Below are 20,036 nucleotides of genomic sequence, written 5' to 3'. Positions count from 1 at the left end.
GAATGTTGTCATGCCCAGGCATTTTTCTAATTTTTTGGGATAGAAATGTTTCTTATTTTCTTATGATAAACCATTAAGTTTTTGAACATTTCTATGGTTGTAAAATTTATCAAATTAGCTTACAACAGATCAAAAATCAACTCTTCATAGTAATGCATAAGTGTAAATATTTTATGAGATTCACGTCCACATTGGGTTAACATTCACAGTGATTTTTAAACCTTATTAGTGAGGTTATAATTGCTTTGAGTTTAGTCATTTTAATTTCAAGCCCACTTTAACAAGTATCCTAACCATGCTCTTTCTCATTCTCTTATTGAAATGTAGATTAATTTTGGACTTCCGATAACAAAGCTAGTTCTAAATCCTGAGGTAAGTTATATAGAAGAAAGAAGACATTGATTAAATCAGATTATCAATCAACTGATAAAACTGATGAAACTGAAGTCAAATTGAACTAGTATACCGATTTACTTAAAATACTTGCCTTAATATAAGTGGATACTAATACAAAGTATACATCGCAAATTGATTAAATGACAGTATCTAGCATCCAGCTGAAATTTTATAATTAACAAAGATAAGTCCTAATATGTTTCAGAATTACAACTTCAAAATTACATATACACAACCCTGTTGTTAATTAGCCTAAAACTGCTAAATATGTAAAATGTGAAAGTAGATTAACGGAAAAGGTACTCGAAACATGAATTTTTTTCCTTAATTCTAACAAATAGAAGACATAATTCAGTCTACATTTGAGAATGTTAGAAGTTGAATGATCCTTGGCCACACTCAATCTATTTTTCTATTTCTCAAAGATTATATTCAGCTCATGAAAAAGAATAAATTAGACATGCTGGAGCCATGCTGTGAATTATCTGAGTAAATGTGGTAAAACAAGGAATACCTTTTCATCCTCCCTACCATCACCAAGTGGCTACTGAGAGGCTGGAAGGTGAGGTGGGGAAGGTGGAGCAAGAGGGGGAGACGGAGGGAGTAAAGATGAGAAGAGGGAGAGATAAGAAAGAAAGAAAGAAGGCAAGAGAGAAGGAAGGAAGGGGACAGAAAAGGAAGGGAGTATAGAAAGAGGAAAAGGAAGGAAGAAATAAAAAGCAGAGAGAAAGGAAAGAATGAAGGAAAGGAAGAGTGGAGACAGTGCACAAAAGGAGGCAGGCAGGAAGAAAAGGAGGGGAAAACCAATGACTGAGTGAGGAAGGGAGAGAGGAAAGAGGAACGAAAACAATTTTTGGCACATGGATAGGTAGGTGAAGATTGTTGGCACAAACACAAAACTCATTTCTGTATAAATATTCAATTAATTTCAAAGTCCAACGTTCTAATTACATTGATAGTGCCTTATGAATTGAAATTAATTAAAACAATAATTACATTCAAAACAAATAATAATTGCATTTAACATTTTTTTTCCCCAAATACAAGGAAGAATCTTTAAATGGTAACTTCATTTGGAAAAGTTCCAAGCCAGGCATTTCTCTGAATTGGTCAATGGCATCTATCTATAAGAGTACTTAATTCCTTTGCAACTGTCCAGAGAAAATGAAAGGGGGCAACAAACTTACTTCTGACTAAAGCCAGAAACCACTGTAGCCCTGAATCCCTTTAAAAACATTTCAAATGTCTTTAATATCATTTCAACCTAGCTTGTTATTGCACACACTTTAAGAAAGATTATCCCTAAAAATGAAAACCCAGTACTTTCCTCTCCTGCTGTGATAATGGAAAAACTAAACTGATTTGGTCAAAGTTTCCAAGATTTATTTTCTTCCCTTCGGCATTACAATAAATGATTAGGCAGAAACAAAACAGGAAAATCTTCATTCTGTATGAGCCAGCAGTGGCTCAAAGGGAAGTAGAAAACAACGGTTGTCTCTGAGCTGCAGTCTACTTTATCTAATACCAATAAAGCTTGTCTGGACGGGTGCATTTATAGACTGCAGAGAGAGTAGATATAAATATTTGAATACCTTTTATTTAGTAGCAATATCTATTCTAATGTTGTATTTTTTTTGTCTTTTCTAGTAATTGGTGTGGATGCCCAGAAGAACTGAATTAACTGCATGAGCAAACTTATTATATTGTTTAGGTTAGTTCTAGACCACGTTGGGAAAATGTAATTGTACTAGTATATAAAGAAGTTACTTTTTAGTTCTTCATTCTTTCAAACATCCACTAACTTTTTTTTAATCAAAATATTTTTCTATGTGCCAAGCACTACTCAAGGTTCTTGAGATAGAGTGGTGAATCTGTTATCTATTGACACATTAATTCTGTGAATAATTATCAACAATAGCAAAAGCTATCTAGAACAATAAGCATCTATTACTGCTCATCAGCCTATGGGGCACCTAGGTTGCCCGCTGTTCTCATCTGGGCTCACTCACCAATCTGCACTCTGGTACAGATAGGGTGCACAGTTGAGCTAATCTTGGCTGGGCCCTCTCGCTTGTTTGGGGGGTTAGTTGGCTGTTGATGTGTCTAGGATGGCCCCTCCTAGGACAACTAGACTCTCTCCTATGGTCTTCCATCCTCAGGTTAGCCAGAGTTTTATCTCCTAGTAAAGCTAGAGTACTAAAGAGGAAGTGGAAAGTACTTGAACCTATGCTCAGAAGTCACCTACTATCGGTTCTTATGCATTCTATTAGCTAAAGCAAATAAAAAGCCAGTCTAGATTTCAGGGCTGAGGGACTAGACTTTACCTCTTCTAAGATGAGGTACAAAGCCACGTTGTAAGGGGTAAAGATACAGGAAGGGGAATAATCAAGGCCACTTTTGCAATTAGTCTTCCATAAGTGATGAGTGAAACCTAATGCTAGAGACAGAGAAAATAAGTACACAAATAAGATAATTTCATATATTGATTGGTGCCACAGTTACTGCATTCTGGAAAGGGGTAATTCCTGAGACTGGGGGTGGGGGGATGGGGAGGTTGTCAAGATAGCATTTATAAAGAGGAACCAGCCATTAAAGATCTCTGGGAATAGCTTTCCAGGCAGAGAAAACAGCATGTGCAAGCATCCTGAGTTAGAAATGAACTTAATAATGAGTTTAAGGAAGAGAACGATAAGCAGAGCATTAACATCACAGTATAAAATTTCCAGAGAGACAAGTCTGGCTGCGGTGGAGAATAGATTACAGTGGAAGAGGATATAGTCAGGGAAAGGTGACTGGTTTGGCTAGTTATTCTCACTTAATCTTACTCCAAGAGCAACACATTCACCAAAGACTGTAATGAAAATTTCTTAGTGTTCAAAGAATTTCCACATTGAAGATTTTCATTAATTTTTGAACAACATATGAGATATTAAAATGAAGCTAAGGAAGACACTTGAAAAACAATGGACACAACTCTGATAGAATGCCAATGATTTTGGGTGTTATATGGATAGACTGAAAGATAAATTTGTCTTAATTATGTGCATTGATTTGAGAGTTAAGTTCCACTTAAGAGAAATTTTTGGTGTTTCATTTGCATTACTGAGATAAAGCTTGCTTTTCAAACACATGTAAAGGAAAGATGAGTTAAAGGAAAAAATGAAATTAATATAGGTGAGAATAGGACTGGGTCTAAGGTAAGGCAAAAGCGTACAAGATTTAAAAGTGCACTCACAGACACTTCCCATTATCACAGGGCCCTTCTCTTGGTGAAAAGGTGGAGCTAGTCAGTTTGTCTTCAGGGTACTCTACTCTCCCTTTTCTTCTGCTTCCTTCTATTTCTCCTGGGCTGTCTTTGCAAAGTGACCATGACATGCCACTGGGAGGGAGAATTTGAAGTCTCTTTAGATTCATTGTTGGTACTTTTCTTTGATAGCACGGTGAAATTCGACAAGAGGTGAGTAGTTATACATTAGTTGCTAGGTGATAAATCTAAAATTATATCAATGCGTTTGTACTTTATGACAGCAAAATCCATTTGGTCTATCTTCCACTATGAATGGGTCCTTTTCCCATGCGTGGCATCTCACATTGATCATTTGGGAACTGCTGGTTCACTGCATTATGCATTTTTCCAAATGTTGATCTAATTCATTCTCAAGTATACAAAAAACTAACATTCATTAATGTTACCAGATATCTCAGCAGAAAAGTATCCTAAGTATTGGGAAGTTGCCAGGCTCATGATGGCACATAGAACTTAAAAATGCTATTGTTCACTTGAAAGTCCAAATTTTATCACTGGTGGCGAATATTGTTTTTCCCCTTAAAGTGATAACTCCTTTCATTCACTTTCAAAAATACACCTTCATACTACACAAGGTTGAGTAACCATAGTTTGCCTATCATATATTATAGTTAAAAATGGCATTCCAGGTAAAAACAGGCTCATTTTCCCTGCACGTCCTTTTCCTTGATATGTGATAGCCACCAATACTTTGGTGTGCTTTATGGGAACTTCCCATTTCACCAAACAGAACACTAAAAGGCAATGTATATAAGGGTCAAGAGTTAATATTAATAATATTTATTGCTTCATCAAGGATACTTGAGTAAAACTGGTTCTCTAATATTATACATTTTATATATTGGGTAAAGATCCAGTTTTCATTCAAGCACATATATTTCCTTGAACTTACTCATTAGTTGAATATATATGTTCTCAAATGAACACTTGCTCTTTACCTAATGAGCCATGTATATCTACTTATATTAATGACATACAAATTAAATTCATACTGTAATATAGGAATAAACAAATAGTTTCTCCTACTCTACTTTATACTCAACATAACACAAATGTTTCTGTGACTTTTAATCACCAAAGTGCAGGGATTTCTCACCACCAAGCAAGCAATTCCACAGATTCTCCAGCAGACATCAGTTGGGTGTTTTCTAATTCAATTCAGCTCTGACACTATCTACTGAAGATAGCACTGGATATCACAGGTTGAAGACTGCCCCCAAACTTCCCATGCCAATTACAAGCCCAAGGTTGTTTCACCTGTGCTTCTGAACAATTGGCTATACATCAAGCTTCCCACAACTGCCTCCTTGGGTTTGATTCATTTACTACAGCAGCTCACAGAACTCAGGGACACACTCAGAATTACCTCTACAAGTTCATTATAAAGGATATTACAAAGGATACAGATGAAGAACCAGATGGAAGAGATGCATAGGGCGAGGCGTGTGGGAAGGGGCTTGGAGCTTCCATGCCCTCTCTGAGTGCACTGCACTCCGGGAACCTCTGTGTGTTCCACTATCCATGAACTCCCCAAACCCTGTGTGTTTTTTTGTTTTGTTTGTGTGTGTGTGTGTGTGTGTGTGTTTCAGGTTGAGGGGTTGGGTATGGAAACTTCATTAAGTAGGAATGACTGATTGGATAGTTGGCGATCAACTTAGCTTTCATCCCCCTCCCATCCCTGAAGGTTGTGGTGGGTCTGAAAGCCCCAATCCTTTAATCCTGCCTTGGTGTTTCTTGCTACCGGCCCTACCTGAAGATGCCCAGGGACTGCCAGTTGCCAGTCAGCTCATTGGTATACAGAAGACATCACTCCAGAGATTCCAAGCGTTTTAGAAGCTATATTATCAGGAAATGGGGATGAAAACTAAATATGTATTTTAACCATATCACACATATACACACATTGGTTCCAGGATCCCCAACAATACGTAAATCTGAGGATGCTCAAGTCCAGTGGTCAGCCCTGTGGAACCCATGGATACAAAAAGTCCACCTTCCTTATCCATAGATTCTGCATCCCACCATCACTGTGTTTTCCACCTGCAGTTGGTTAAATCTCCAGATGCAGATGCGGAACTGTGGATAAGAAGGGCTGACTGTGTATATAATTAACTGCCAAGTGCTTGGAGGGGAGGAATACAGCGGCTACTAGTCCAGTTTGGTCTCATTGTCTTGACTTGTTGCCACTGCTTTAGTTCTCTTTCTACTTTGCAAATAATTCACCTGTTTCTTGTCTCCTCGCAGAGCCAGATTCTCTGCTATGTCAGAGCTAGTCAAGTGGATCAATAGTTTTAATCAGAGATCACACGTACTGAGTAGGATGAACTGTTTTCAAGGAAACACTTTAAGGATGGCAAATACCTGGCGTACGTGGTAAATCGCTCTACCTGCACCCATGGCCGTCCTTGGGAGTTGGTCACTGTACTTTCTCCTGTTGAGCTCACAATTATTATCATCATCATTATTATATCAGCACTCAATAGTACTACAATCCTCTGGAAATTATATAAACTTTTTTCTCATCTCATCCTTCATGCAAATTAATGGCTCTAATAATATGCCAGTGGGATAAATGTTTTTATAAAGGTGACTACTTGTGGTCTTCTCAAATAAAAAAGTTTCCTTTCCCTTTTTTTCCCTTTATCTGTGGTACCAATTCCTTCTTCTCGGGATCAGAACAGTGCTGATCTCACTGAAAATACCTGGAAAAACATTTAACAAATACCAAGACTGGGCTCCAGCCCAGGAGGGTTATGTTTGAATCTCTGGGATGTCTCGGGAATCTATACTTTAAAACTTTTAACCTTTCCAGGTGAGTCTAACTTAATAAGATTGAGCTACTGGTTTTTGATAGCATGTGGAGGCTGTCACAAGGGCCTTGTAGTTGGTTTCTTCTAAGGGTATTTGAAAGGCTTTTGCTTTGTCATCTAGGTATTTTTATCTCTCACAGAGAGATCATTAAATTTTTGTTTAATCACCCTAACAAGGGGAATATTATTATTTAATAATGCCACATAACATTCAAAGATAGAGCCCTAACACTAATGGATAATAACTACTAGTCCCAAAGATAAAACTGTTCTCATCTCCTATTTATTAAAAGAATAGTCTACTGGATGTTTTAGAAGAAAAAAAATATTGCTTAGCATAAAATAGGTTGTTTGTTGTTCATTTCAAAAAACTGTTAGATGGATATTGCTCTTGGGTCCTATGGTGGGGATTTGCCCTTCTGCTTATGCATACCACATCTATGAATCCCTGTCCTATGTTTAGAAAACCCTCCTACAATGAAGGATCAAAGCTCAGGTACAGGTTCTCACCAATTTCTGGCAGCTTTGCCTTAAACATGCAGTTAAGCTTAGTCTACTGAATGCTCCCGAAAGAGGCAGGGTGCATTTAGGATTCATGTCAAAGGTGGACACAGTCTCCAAGATGGAGACAATCCAGTGTGCAGGGTGCTGGTGGCAGCAGATCCAGCAGCATGTTGATGAATGTCCAGAGTGGCAGAACTAGGGCTTCCCATTCCTGCAGTCAAGTTTGTGCTCAGACGCAAATCCTTGGTTCTTGCCCATTTTCCCAACCAGGCACTGTGGACTCTTCAGTCACTCCATGAGCTAACAAATACCCTTTCCATCATTTTCTTTACTGCTTTAATAAATAAAATGTTTCTCATTTCTTACGCTTTTAATGAAGACAAAAATATATTAACTTAAGGAAGATCATATAGTTCTGAATTATCCACCATCTATCTTTGAAGGCAACATGGGTTTAGGATGCAGTTTTGCCTTTTCTTAAAGATCTGGCCATATGGGTCTCAATCCTCAATGTGACACTAATTGGCTGGATCAGAGGAACCAGTGTGTCATTAGAAAGAGAACCAGATGCCCTTCCCATGCGGGATGCTTGACCCATTTCCATTACTAGCTTGATTCCCATAAGACATGATTTCAAAGATATGATTTCATATCTTTGCTCATTTGACTAAACAAATTGTATATCTTATAAGAAAATATAAAATGCACTGAACTAATTCAAACTGTAAGTTGAGTAAATAAGCCTGTGTAATAACAACAATTTTGTAAAAAGCATACATAAGTTTCCCGTACATTTACTTGCTAAGGGTGCTAGTATTCTCAGAGAGTTAAAAATAGCAAAACATTAGGGAAACATGATTAGTTACACAAGTCCCAGGATTCTAGAAAATGAAACTTGAACATATTTCTCAGAGGAGTCATAACTATTCCTGATGCTAAGAACAGATAAAAATTTCTCACATGGATTCTAAAAAAGAAAGAAAAAGAACAGTGTGGAATATATGAAAAAAATGTCCTGAATAATACCTTCACAATGAAGATGAGGACTATTTCTAGAAGACTGTTTCATTTAATCTCATAAAATAAACCAGTTTCATTAAAGTGCCTTGAAGAGAGGATAGGCAATATAGCACAGTAACTAAAGTTGCCACCAATATGTCTTAATCAAAGAAATAATTTTAGAATGCCTGTGATCATAGATATCTGTTGTTTGTGCTACTTAGTATCCATTCGCCTTGCTTCTGTTCACGATGTGCCATATTCCTGTAGGGGCACCCTGCCCTGGTTCTTGGTCTATGCACTTTGAGTGGCACCTTTAGTTGCAGGAGAGGTTCTGTAAGTTGGGCCTGGCCAATGGCAACATCACGTTCCTCTGATATTATGAGCATTATTTTCCAAAAGTCTATTAACCAATTGAAAGGTATGTATAAAAATAACAACTTTGTTATTTTTGCCCATGATTACAGAGCAGGCTGGTTGTCTGAGTTTTAAAGAATCCCTGTCTGTCTCTTCCGTTGAATGACCTGAATGCACGGAATTTTCATTCTTCATTCCCAATGAACAATGACATCTTTCGACATTAGATTGCGTTCCCATTGGAAATATGGGTATTAGTTTAAAAAAAAAAAAAAGGGTACAATATTTTGGGTAACATTTGAATATGGATTTTTATTTAAATTCACTCCTAGTAATTCTCTTTGCATGAGGTCTGAGAGTATAGTATCCATGCAGGATGACTCTGTCATACTCATTTAATATTTTTTCTGCGTCTTCACAATGTAATTGGCTTACAATTAAAATTAAGTTTATGGGTCCTTTTCATGCTTCTCTAGTTGAAGGGGAATGTAATTAGATTTAATTGAAGTTGATTCTCCAAATGACACCCCTAGATATAGCAGACAGCATACACATGGCTTACTCTCCTCTTGCAGAGCACATATGCATTAAGTCATTTAATAGAAGAAGCTACACATCGAAAGCTTTCAAAACAAAGTTGATAAAAATAGGATATGACAGATTCCTCCCTTTATTTGTTAAGGCTACTGCAATTATGTCTGATTTTCCAGGACATGGCCTGATAAAAGATGTTTTATGAAAGTAGGGAGGTGGGGCAGAAAGCAAGGGAAAAAATAATCTCATAACTTTTATCTTTCTCAACACTTTCCCATTAGACAATGAGATTGGGCTCAGGGAGAAGTTTTATACCTTGAATATACAAGATTTGCCTAAAGACTGACCTGTAGGTGGCCTTGGTCCTACCAATTATGTTGTTTTTTAGAGAAATAATGAAAGATCAACTTTAGAATGATGCTTTTAAAATTACCTGCTCTTTGTAAAATGTCTTTCCCAAATTAGCTTGGAAAAAGTATTTTGTAACAGCTTTAAGAGCATATTAACAAAAAGAAATTAGACAGCTAAACAAGAACAACAATAAGCTTTTTAGACAATAATCTGGTATTTAATTGTGATCAACCTTAACCACAAGCAACATTAAAAACTTGAACAGGAAAAAACTTGGAGGTATTATCAGTGTGCTGAGGTTTTCATCAGCCCAGTGGAGATTGGAATATTGGCAATTACATGGTTAAACTTATCAATTGTAGATAGTTCAACGAGATAGTTCAAGATGAGACAATGATTTCTTTCTATTACTTGCCACTGAGGAACCTCCAATATATAGTTATCTGTGTTGATGAAATTAAGTGGAAAACTGGGCAACTTTAAAATTTTTTGTTATATAGACAAATAATTAAGCATACCTGCATGTCATCTGATGGGATTCTGTTCCAACTATTTGTATTTCTGGTCCTTCATATTTGAAAATGGTTATGACTGAGCTACCGCTAAGAGTCATCCACTTCCAACTGATTTGTTTGTTTACATGATGAGAAGGGATAAGGTTGGCACAGTCATAATCTCTTGAAACATTTCCATATTGACCAATGACCTAGGATTTTAAATACTGACGGATTATATTATATGCTATATGACTTTGGATTAGATCAAAGACACAGCCAGTTTGGGTCTTGTAAAATATATAAGTAACTGTAAAGCAATGTGTGAAATGAAGTTGTCAAATTAAGTATTTTTCTGAAGACTTTACAATTTTGTTTTAAAAATTTATTTAAAGGGTACAGCCCCAACTAGGATCCCAAGCATAGAGGAATACATGCCAAATATAATGAAGCCTATGACAGAGAACTAACTATGAGAAACTTTAATTCTATATTGTGCATTTTCATTTTATACATTTTTTCACATAAGAATGATTTTATAATGGAAAAATATTTTTGACCTGTTATGTCTTCTCCCTAAATGGATGTGGTAGAGGGGTAGAGATTTTATAAGAAAATATTTATTTTGTAAGCTTGGATTCAAATGCAAATTGTGCAAATTATTTTACCACAGCTAGCAACAAAGGCAATGAAGAGAGCATTAGTTGAGCACCTACTTTGTACTAAGTGTTCTGCACTTGTTTTTTACAATCCTGAAAATTACCTGGCAAGATGTGTTTTATTGCCCTCATGTTACAAAACTTTGAGTCTTGAATAGATTATATAATTGGACATAATTACCTAGCTAATACCTGGGTGAGCCCTATTTGTGCCTGTGTTTGCAAAATTTTGACATACATGCTTTTCTATCCAGGCTACTATTTTCTGTTCAGGAGGAAGTGACTCTTTTCTATTCAGATTGAAAGCTGTAGCTAGAGGAACAAATTATTGTGATGCATTCATTTATGAAATGTTATTTATGTATCACATGTTAAATTTTAGCAGCTACATCTACTTTATAATAAATGACATAGATATCACTAAATATATGATTGAATGCTGAATTCTATCATATATGTGTTTTTGGCCTTATTGATATGATCATTTTATTACTTTTCTGCTGATTTATATGCTGAATGAAAATGATATTTTTCTAATATTAGATTATTCTTGAATATCTGAACTAAAACCCGCTTAGTTCAATGTATTATTTTTAAAATGTTATGTGGATTCTATTTGTTGATATTTTGTGATTTTTCCATCAATACTCATGGGTTTGGTTTATAGGTTCTGTTTTCTTCAGTGCTATTCTTGTTAAGCTTAGGTATTTGTGCTACAGTGGTTTTGTAAAAAGAATTAGAAAGCATTAATTCTAACTTTATGCTTTAGGACAATTTAAAAAGCTCATGAATTATCTGTTTCTTAAAGATTTGTAGGAATTCATGCATGAAATTGTCTGAAACTTTATTGAGAATTCGATCTTTGAAAACTTTCTCAATTTCTTCCTTGGTTTCGAGTTTGTTGAATAATTCTATTTTTTTGTTGGACCAATTTGCAGTATAGTACTTTTATATTTATAGAAAATGGTCTAGTCACATTCTCAAATTTGTTAGCATAGAATTGAGCAAATATTCTGTTAAATACTCTTTTAATCAGTTCCATTTTCCTAATAAGTTTGCATAGTGATGTATTTCTTTTCTTTTTTTTTTTTTTTTTTTTTTTGAGACGGAGTCTTGCTCTGTCGCCCAGGCTAGAGTGCAGTGGTGCAATCTCGGCTCACTGCAAGCTCTGCCTCCCGGGTTCACGCCATTCTCCTGCGTCAGTCTCCTGAGTAGCTGGGACTACAGGCGCCCACCACCACACCCGGCTAATTTTTTTATTTTTAGTAGAGATGGGGTTTCACTGTGTTAGCCAGAATGGTTTCAATCTCCTGACCTCGTGATCCGCCCGCCTCAGCCTCCCAAAGTGCTGGGATTACAGGCGTGAGCCACCGCACCTGGCCGATGTATTTCTTTTTTATAATAAAATTATTTGTTCTTATTTTAAAAAGAATTATTTTATAAATTTTTCAATTCTATTTTTCCGTTTTCCAATGTATGCATTCTTCTCTATTGATGCTATTTTCCTTTTTGATTATTTCGTGTACTAATCAATTTTACTTTTTGTCTTTTCCAACAAATTAATTCATGCTTTTATATTGATCTCTTCTATTTTTCTGCTTTCCTTAGCTCTTTGAGTTCTTTTTTTATATTTTTTATGTTGAAAACACTATTTTTCTGTTTTCATTCTTTCTGTTTTCGGCAAGGAAACATTTATGATTCTGATTTTCTATTGAACGAATTCTTTGGCATCTTTCCATATTTTTTATACAGAGAGTTTTCAGTATCATTGTGTCTTAACTATTCAGCAATTGCACTTCTGATTTTTTTCTGTGGTTCGGGAGTTACTCAGTAGAAAATATTTTCTTTTAAATTCTAAGTAGCCAAGTTTCAGTTTTTTCATTTGTTACGTGTTTCTAGGTATATTGCATTGCTGTCAGAGATTATGGGCAATTATATATGTCTAATTTCTGTTCTTCGGAATTTTGAATTTGGAGTCTAATTTGTAGTCAATATTTGTAAATATCCCATATACACATAAGAAGTAGCTGCATTCTCTGTCTAGAAAGTATAATCTACGTTTACGGGCTATGCTCTTCAGATTCATCTATATTTAACTTTTGTTTCATATCTTTGTGCTTGCGAAAGATGCAACGGTATGATTGTGGTCACAACCGCTAGTATGTTCATGTGATTTTGTGTTTGTGCTGTATCTGGAAGGTCTTGTTACGTATCTTGGTGTGTGGGATTCTTATGACTGGTGGTAAGATGGCTTCAACTGTACATGGGCACGGCATGAACATTGGGAGGCAGTGCTCTCCTTTTCATTTATCTTCAAGTCTTCATTATGAAAGAAGAAAATCTGAACTTGGTGGTATTAGTATACTTTTACTAGAGAAGAGCAAGACTTCGTAAGAATATTGGGTAGAATAGAGTTGTTTTGAGAATCTTCTAGTTGCCCACACCCATCTACTCTCCATTATTCTTGCCTCTGCTTTCTGTCTCAGGAGGCAGACAAGTGTGTTTGAACAGGGCAATGGCAAGAGATTTGAGAATTGCTGGATCCTTCTCTCTGGGCCACTTAGGGTTGGCTACATTTTCTTCTCCAAATGCAGCAGCTTCTAGGAGCCGGGCCTCCTGAAAAGCTGTCCGTTCTGTGTCCTTCCTGTCAAGGGTGGGTAACTGTCCCCAGTGGCTGCTATTTCCAGAGCATCACACTATTCCTTGTCAACTTCTTTAGACTTGTCCCCACCAGTCCAAACCTTTGTAAATAGTCTGTTTTCAAAACTCCTTTTATCTGTTTCTTTCTGAGACTTTCAGTGACACTAGCACATCTAGGGAAATTTCCAATTTTTAGTTTTTGTTTAATAGTTACCTTCTATTTTTCGCAATAGAGAATGATTTTGTATTTTGATGGTGATATATTGCTTCTGTTTAAGATGTATCATTTAATTTAAAAGAATTCAATGTAAAGAAATTGTAGAGCAAATTACAATTTAAATTTCATGAAGGCATAACAAAAACTTATGAAACTAGTCTATGAATTAGGCAAGTTTTAAAAGCGCTGCTTTATACATTTCAAAGCTACATTATACATTATTTCTTTATACATTATAATGCAGTAATACCAGGCCTGATGCTATATAATCTCAATATTTTTCTATTTCTCTGGTATATTATTGATCATCCTGTTATTTTAAAACAATTTTCATTACTTTGATTTGGTATGTATTTTATTTTGTAGTATATTTTGATTTTTTATTCATTATGAAAGTCTTTTTAATGAATATGTGATTTCTATTTATTATGTTTATTATGTTTGAGACATTGCTCTTATTTCTGCAGTAGGCTCAGTATGTTTCCTTGCTGTTTCCTTTTTTAAAATGCTATACTCTAATTTCAGCATTTAACTTTTGTTTTATATCTTTGGGATTTGTGAAGGATGGAATAGTTGATGATGTTTAAAACCACTAGTGTGTTTCTATGATTTTTGTGTTCTTGCTATTCCTGTAAGGTTTTGCTACATATCACAGTGTGTGGCATTCTTATACCTGGTGGTGGTAAGATGGCTTCAGTTGTACATGGGCAATTATTTAGAATTTCATTTTCAGTTAGTTAGCATTTTCCCACATGCATCTCTTTCAGCATTTTGAAAGCATTTTAATGTTACTTGTATTTCCTGAATTAGCATATTTTAATCCTATATTATTAACAACTTCAGAACAAAATAACTTTCATTTCTTCCTTTTGTACAACAAGAAAAACAAAACTCAGGCAATTCATACATTTACCTTTCATATTCTCTTCCGTCCTCCTGATTTTTTAAGTATGTTCTGAGATTTATGTCTTATTGTAGCCTTGGACAGGCGTCAAACATTCCCATGCCTTTCAATCTTCATCTGTTAATAACATCGCTATCCTCGCAGCATTATTGAGAAGAGTAAATGAGTTTATCCTGTGAAGTGCTCAGAACAGAACACATCTTAAGTACCATATTCGTGTTAGCTATTGTTATTATTACAGCTACTCTAATGACACTATACTTTTTCTACAGCATGAAGTTTTTCTTTTAGGAATGATGACCTTAACTTATTTAGACCCAGGCTGCTCTGTATGCTATGTACTACTGGGCACTTAGCATGTTAACTACTTAACAAGAGGTTCTCTGACTATAAAATACACAGCAGATTTTTAAGATTTAGTACAATAAAAAAGAATATGAAATATCTCATCAGTAAAGTTTTAGATCCGTGATGTTAGTCTGTGCCGTCTCTCTATTGTAGAGACACAGTTCTATTGAGTGGGGGCTTATTCTGTTCCATGTGCTGTGCCCTTTGCATGTAGATCCAATTCCAGGTGAGCTGTTTTGCCAGACTGTAGCTATTGTGTTGGCTGGTGATTAGACTGTAGGCAAAGATGAATAGCATGCAGTCTCTAAAGTTGTGGATGTTAAAGGAAGAGAGAGAGTTATCTATTGCACTGGGGAAAAAATGTGATGGAGACTAGGTGGTCTTGAATGTAGGAGTTGGGTCTATGACATCCTTATCCCCAAGTCATCTAAGAGTTGGGTCAGTGGCATCCTGATCTCCCACTATTTTCTGGAGGTTCAGTTTCTGTGGTGTCCTGAGAAGTATCTTCAGAAGCTTCCATGGAGCTTGATTCAATATTACTTGGAACACATTTTAAGTACATCATTTTATACATTAAATCCTTTTGTGTTTAACCAGTGGCTTTAAGCTGGGGGCAATTTTGCTCTCACTGCATGGATATTTGGTAAATCTGGAGACATTTTGGTCGTTACAACTGGGAGAATCCTACTGGAATCTATTGGGTAGAAGCCAGGGATGCTGCTAAACATCTCACAGCACAATCCCCACAAGTGAGAATCACTTAGCTATACCACTGATCATGCTGAGGCTGAAGAACTCCTTCAGTCATTTTGGGAGTACTCACCCTGATGAGATAAAGTGCTTTCTAGAGCAGCAGTAACAATGGTTAAAATGTGTTTCTATTGTAGTTATTCAAAAGACAGGTTAATAATTAGTGATATGAACAGGAGGCAAGGAAATACTGGGTAAAAGAGGGTGGTTCCCCAGCATAGGCCCCATCCTCAAGCCTGCAATCACGTGGCCCTAACTAGAAACAGGCATTCCTGTTTTCACGCCCAAATGTTGCCTTTTCCAAGACCGCTCTGGCCCACCACACCCCTATCCTGTACCCATATAAACCCCAAGCTCCACAGCAGAGGAACAGAAGAGCAGCAGAGGAGGAGAGAAGAGATGGAGTGTCTAAACATCGAGAGGAGTTCTACTGGTGACAGTCAGAGCGGACATCAGCCATGGGATGGCTGAACTCCAGGGGAAGATCATCTTCCCTCTGTATACCCTTTCCAGTTTCCCATCTATCCTACTGAGAGCCACCTCAATCACTCGATAAAATCCCTGCATTCACCATTTTTCAAGTCCGTGTGACCTGATTCTTCCCGGACACTGGACAAGAACCTGGGTAACAAGAGGGCAGGGTGAAAAAGGCTGTTACCCTGACTCTCCACTGTGCTGGTTTAACACTTATCCATCTGTGGACAGGAACTGCTAAAAGAGCATTAAATGGTAACACACCCCTGGATGCTACCACAGCCCTGGAGCCCAAAAGTGCTCTCCCTGGCTCCTGCACCTGCCGGTCTGCATGCTTCCCCTGCCCTAATGGGTTTGAGCATGCTGCACCCCTGTCACAAATCCCACGAGGGCGTTAGGGAATTCTCCTGTTTCATTAGAAAATGGGAAGTTTTGTTTTTTCTTTTTTCCCCAATTGTCAGGACTGGCAGATTTCCGTGGATAACGGCCTTGCACTTCTGATTTTAGTTTGCCTAGAAAGAGCACCAGAGGGTTTTTAATATATGAAGATTAAAAATTAAGCAGTAAAAGGACTTCCCTATGGGACAGCAGGGTGTCTGAGTCCTCTGTTTTAGACATAGGAGACAGAAAATTACATGATAAACAGTTTACTGGAATTGGAGCATATTGGTTAAATATGCAGATGCTTCAACGTGGAGGGAGATTTGTTGCAGCTGAGGTATGATTCTGAGACAGTTTATGAGACATGGCACAGTCATCTGAAACGTTAAAAAGCAACAAGGTCAGGATCAATCCCTACTGAAGCCTGGAAATACAAAGATTAATTCTTTGCTTGCTGAAATACCTTCTCTTTCCTTTTTTTTTTTTGGTAATTTTATTATGGTATTTTAAGCACACAGAAAAGTATACTGGATAACGATAAATATGAAAATATATTTTTTCAAAAGTTCTTTCATCTATTTTTCCTCACTTCTAAGGGTTTAGTGAGAGGGAAAAATTGTGCTCAGACCTCAGATTCCCATCTTGAAACTTGAACAGTGTCATGACATATGTCCTTCTTAGCTCATCTATGTATTTTTTTCACATAAAATACTTTTTAAATTGTAATCCCTCTTTCTGCAAAAAAAGAACAATGACATATTTGAGGTTATATTTTCACAACCAGGTATATTATCTTATTCTGCTCATGGCACAAAGCCTTCTCCATGCAATGTTCTGTAGTAATGCTTGCTAGAAAATACTGCTTACATGACGTGTGTTAAAATGCCTTAGTTGACTGATTCTTCATTTGAACAATTTTGATATAACCCCAGTAAACAGTCTGTTTAAAAATGCCTTAGTTGACTGATTCTTCACTTGAACAATTTGTGTACAACCCCAGTAAATGGTCTGTCATTGGCAGCCCAGGAACTACATGAATGGCGTCTTGCTGACGTGTTAATCAGAACTAACTATATCCCTGTTCATGCCCCAGTATATCGAGTTCTTGTCTATAAGATCATGCATCATTGCAGAATTTCATATTCAGCTTTCTCAAGCCTCTTTTCTTTTCATCAATATCACAGGAGATTTTGTGTGTATAATGTAACTGTTGAAATCAGAATACTGTATTTTTGAAACTAAGTATTTTTTACTTTGTTAAAATCATATTTACATAAGGCAATGTCATTATTTTTATTTCACATCAAATCATAAGAGCAACCCTAAAGCACATCTATCTTTCGTTAAAACTACTTTCAAATAAACGTTTTGTCAAATTGAAAAATAAATAATACACATATGCCTGAATCAGACTGCCCGTGTGTGCATATTTATTCAATAAAATTCATGAGAAAGCATACAATATATCAGGAATCATATCAGACTTGTTTACAAAAATTCTGTAAGTGGATTTCTAAGATCAAACTCAGTGTTCCTTGAATCAGTGGGATGTTGCATATATTATTTATCAGTTAATTCCTGAGAACAATCATAAAGGCTTGATCTTACAGCCTTCCCAGCCCAGCTTAATTCCTACTGGTTTCCAAGCAAGTGGTAGGCACTTAAGTGCCACATGACTGAGCTGTGATTAATTAGGAAATAAAACATGCGGCATTCTCTACAAGCTGAGCAGAGGATGTAAGTGACTTCGATGTCCTGGAAACTTCGCCTTTGACTTTGTGTTCTGATGTCAAGATATCTGTTTGATTTTACCAGTTTAACCAATTTCACTTTTCTTTTTAAAAAACAAAGTGAGGAGTTGGAGTGAATTCTTCAACCTGTAAGGTTCCTTGTGTATGCAAGACAATTGGACAAGGTATAATTTCAATGTCAATGATGTCCATCTTTAAAATTGTCTTACCAAACACAGGGAACATAAATACAGAGTATTTGTAATTGGCTGTCTTGATCAAGGGTATGCCAAGAGATAATTGTTTATTGTTTCTGCTGCTTCTAAAACGCAGAAAAGAAAATCACACTGAATCCTTAAGCATCAACTTATTAGAATAAATACAACTTCAGGCTTTTCTTCTCCATGTAGTTTTAAGTGCTTCTTTGAATAACCTGATGGCCAGTTCTTTATATGACAGACAGATAGTTTCTTAAAGATACCCATTCAAAAAGATTAGCAAAACAAAACATGGGTATTAGGATTTGTAACATTTAAAATGTAAAGTGGCTTGGAAGATATTTGAAGAAAGACTTGCATAAAACAATACCACTCAGATCAAACTGTGAAATAAACTGTAGCTTTATTGATGATTGTGCCTCTTTCGATGGGCCATGCATCACTGTTTTTCTGGTTATGTTTCCAATGTTGCTAGAAATGCACTGGCAGTGAAAGCCCTCCAGGGCAGTGTAGGCTCACTTGTGGAGTGGAGTTATGATGGGAAACTCTCACCTGCAAGTCCTGCAATTATTTTTTCTCTCTTTTTACCATCCACAGAAGATGCTAGGGGTGTTCCTGTTATATCTCCTTGGGACATATTCAATTTCAGCGGCAGCTTTGGTGGCCATTTCCAGCTCACCTCCCACTGAAAGTATCCCACCTAAAGTGTGCCCCTGTAGTGTCTGTAAATCAAGCTCTAGGGCTGACCTGTGAGTCTCCTGGGCCCATAGGCAAGCACAGCTGGCAAGTACAGGAGCGAGGCGAGAAGGGCTTAATGCTCCATGAGCAAATTCAACGCAGGGGAGGCAGGAGCCAGGGGATTAATGCTCAGTCTCCTGTCTGTTGGTTAGACAGTATAGAGAAGCATAGTTTATGCTTCCCAGAGATCCTGAAGCAATTCATCTGCTTTTCTCACAACATCACAGGCAGTTCATTCCTATGTTGGGCTGTCTTTTCTTCCCCACTTTGTTCTGTCTGTCTCCTGTTTCCCAGCTTTCCCTTTCAAATAAACCATCTGCCTCAAAGCTCTTGCTGAAATTCTGATTTGGAGGGAACCCAGACTTAGATTCCATCTCAAGATATAAGTATCATCATCAGCTGTCAGTAGTAATAATTCCATGTGAAAGAAGAGTGATGGATTCCTGATAAGGCAGAGACTTACAGATGGAGCAGTTAGAAGCTAAGAAGGATCTCAAGAAACTATCATGGAAATTATATATGATCATATATGTTATATATGATCATATATGATAATTTTCTTTATAGAAAATGCTTTTTTGTATAATAACAACAATGGTTGTGCTATGATTATTGCTAACCTAAATTAAATGTTTTTATTTATTTATTTTTTTTGAGATGGAGTCTCGCTCTGTCACCCAGGCTGGAGTGCAGTGGCACGATCTTGGCTCACTGCAAGCTCCACCTCCCGGGTTCATGCCGTTCTTCTGCCTCAGCCTCCTGAGTAGCTGGGACTACAGGCGCCTGCCACCGTGCCCAGCTACTTTTTTGTATTTTTAGTAGAGACGGGGTTTCACTGTGTTAGCTAGGATGGTCTCGATCTCCTGACCTCGTGATCTGCCCACCTCGGCCTCCCAAAGTGCTGGGATTACAGGCATCAGCCACCATGCCCGGCCAAATATTTTTATTTTCTAGACACTGTGCTAAACACTTAAGATGCTGAGTGTTGATTGATTGCAAAATAGCTGCAATAATTGCCCAACCTCTATCTGCATCTTGGGTAGACCCCTCCCATACTGATTCTGGGATTGGCCATGTACTTTACTTTGGCAAATGAGACAATAGGAAATGTGATGTAAGTAGAGGCTTGAAAGGTGCTTTGCACATCTGGGCTTGCTCTCTCCCACTGCCCTTGGACCCCAGCGCCACCAAGAGAATGAGCCTGAAATCTTTTGCTAGAGAAACC

The sequence above is a fragment of the Gorilla gorilla genome, chromosome 21 (genome assembly GCF_029281585.2).
Source record: "Gorilla gorilla gorilla isolate KB3781 chromosome 21, NHGRI_mGorGor1-v2.1_pri, whole genome shotgun sequence".
NCBI classification, from domain to species: domain Eukaryota; kingdom Metazoa; phylum Chordata; class Mammalia; order Primates; family Hominidae; genus Gorilla; species Gorilla gorilla.
Note: the sequence above shows the minus strand (reverse complement) of the source record.